This window comes from Triticum dicoccoides, chromosome 4B (genome assembly GCF_002162155.2).
Source record: "Triticum dicoccoides isolate Atlit2015 ecotype Zavitan chromosome 4B, WEW_v2.0, whole genome shotgun sequence".
Classification (NCBI taxonomy): Eukaryota; Viridiplantae; Streptophyta; class Magnoliopsida; order Poales; family Poaceae; genus Triticum; species Triticum dicoccoides.
Window position 1 is genome coordinate 556,354,526 of NC_041387.1, and position 2,635 is coordinate 556,357,160.

A 2,635-nucleotide genomic window follows, 5' to 3' on the forward strand; every position below is an offset into this window, starting at 1 on the left:
GCCGGAGGAGGGAGGGGGCGGACAGAAAAAAGCCCGTCCTGTACCACCGACGGGTGGGCCAGGGGAGGACACGCGCAGACGGCCGGCGCGTCCGCGTGGTGTCCGTTTCACCCCAAAAACGACGCAAACTTGGGCCGCGGATGGGTCGAAAGCGGACACAAAACGGACAAATGTCCGTTTGCTCCCGCACGCTGGGCCGCCCAGTTTGTCCGTTTTACCCCAAACGGATGGAGCCGGACAGGATAGGGTCGCGCGGTGGAGTTGGCCTAACAGTTTGCTTTGGACACTAGCACAGAACATGGATCAAAGGCTTTATGCAGTCCACACCAGGAGATGCTAAATAAATCAGCTAAAACATGGCAAGGAGACCTGGTTCGATAATACGGGCAGCAAATGAAACATGTGCATCATAAAATAGAAATAGTTGCCACAAATATTGCAAAGCCGACTACATAAACCATCACTGCGATGAAGATTGTAACTAGAGGAAGTTTGGCTCAAACGGCCTGCTCTTCTTAGTGCCACACGCATTGCGACGATGTCCAACCACCCCACAGTTCGTGCATTTCGGCAATTTCCTTGGAGCCTTCGGCAAATCACCTCTTTGGGGGCGGGTTGTACACCTGTGGCCCTCCGATATGCACCAGCTTTGTACATAGGTTCGCCAAATTGATCAAAATCACCCAGGTGTAAACCTTACTTGCATATGCCTCTCAATTGGCAGGTAGCTCTCAAAGTCTCAATGAAACCCTACTCTGCAAAAAAAAATGTTCAACACCAAATCAGAATGAAACCCCACTCACGCTCGATAGCTATTTTTTTCAATCCTTTTACCCTAGCAGATAAATTCCAGTTACGTTAAGAATTCAGGGCAAAAAAAATATTCTATAAGAGTAACACAAAAACAGGAAATTTTAGTCAGATTCGTAATTCAAGCCCAAATTAATAGCACAACCATCAAGTCTTTGTTAATTACTTAAGAGCTGATTTGTTGTTAAATGTTTCGATCTGCTTCAGTATCGCAGTTAAAGAACATAATGCACCACTGCCAACAAATTTCAGTAAACTAACCGATGGGTCGATAAAGATAAAAACAACTAAATCTATACGTAATGTAGACTAACAGATACGCATGACCACGGGTGTATCACTGATTGCAGAAAATAATGGTTTTGGATTCATGGCACAGCATTTGGGTTTGATTATAATTTATAAATAAACCAAAAGAAATTGCCTGAACCCTAAAACCTGATGTGTGTTCATCCAGTGCACATGAGTATGGTAACCAGCAGAACAAAGATAAAGATCATGAACCCTAAATCAACTGAAATTATCCTGTCCCGGATTCTTTCTGAAATCTGATTTGAGCGGTTGATGCATGTGTTTGATCTGAACTCTAAATTATCCTAAATTCAGTGAGACATAGTTATAGTCTGAACCCTAAATTATTTTAAATTTAGTGACACATAGTTCATCAGGATTTCACAATCCAGGACCAAAAAATCCTATACTATACCACCAAAAGTCTGGTGCACACTAAAACAAATTTAGTGGTCAATCCTATACTACACCATTTCAAAATCCATATGAAACAGCAACAGTTGTCAATAGGCCAGCTTGTAAACGGTTCATCTTTACACTATCTCAATTTGAACGGTTCATTAAGAATAATCACTAATGAAGGTTTAATAGCACATGCAGTGCAAAAAGTTGAAACTGTATGAATTAGCACCCCAAAGAACACATGTTGGAAAAAATTAAGCCGATCTGGCAAATACGCATGGGCATGAATAACATTTTCCCCTCATGATTATCCTCCACATACATCATCTAAAAAACATCACAGGAAATTCGGATCTGCAAAAGAAAATTGCATACGTACAGACTATCAGAGAGCACTCTATTCTGGGTTCATCAACACAAATGATATACATCTCGATCCATCCATGTAGCCAAATCAGCCATGCCAAAGCAATAGAAGGAACAAGACTAAAATCGCCAAAAACGTGCAACTCTAGAACAGATGAACACCAGGTAGGAGAAAAAGCATAAGTACAGAACGTGTGATCCAGCCTCACCGAAACAATGGAGAAAATGATTTTTCCCAGCCAGATCCGTGGACGAGGAGGCCCTTACCCTGAGCAGATCCGGTGTTCCGCAAACTCGAGGTGATTCGGCTGCCGGAGTGGAAGATGAAGCTGGATCCGGGTGGTTTGGCCGCCAGCGTGGAAGAGGACGAGCGCTCCGGCCGTCTCTTCGGTCGGGGAGCGCGTTTGCCGACGATAACCACCGCACATACGAGAAGAGAGGGAGGGGGGGAGGGCTAGGCAACTGGATAGGAATGAGGGCGAGGGAAAGAGAGCGCGTCACCGGAACAGGAGCTCTGGTCTGGTCCACACGGTAAGGCAGGAGGATGGGTTGGCATGGGATTCCTTCACCTGTGCCGTTTCGAACCAGCACCCATGGGCCAGTCTTTCTGGGCGCACGCGAACAGGCAAGTAGTATGGGCAGAACAGGATACGCCTAGGCATCCGATAGCTGTATTCCAGACCGTATTTCAGGTAGTAGGCCTGGCGCAAGCCTGCCACACACTGACACATTACAGATCCCCAAGCCCAAACAAACGGCCGGGATA

General features: G+C 45.5%; 1 long non-coding RNA gene across 1 annotated transcript; it reads right to left on the minus strand.

The window, feature by feature from the left end:
* Window positions 1-385: 385 nt before the first annotated feature.
* On the minus strand, window positions 386-2,290 carry LOC119291437. Its single transcript, XR_005142417.1, has 2 exons — window positions 2,137-2,290; window positions 386-755 (listed from the first exon to the last, which is right to left on the minus strand). It is a non-coding gene; the product is annotated as an uncharacterized LOC119291437 (long non-coding RNA).
* Window positions 2,291-2,635: the final 345 nt, after the last annotated feature.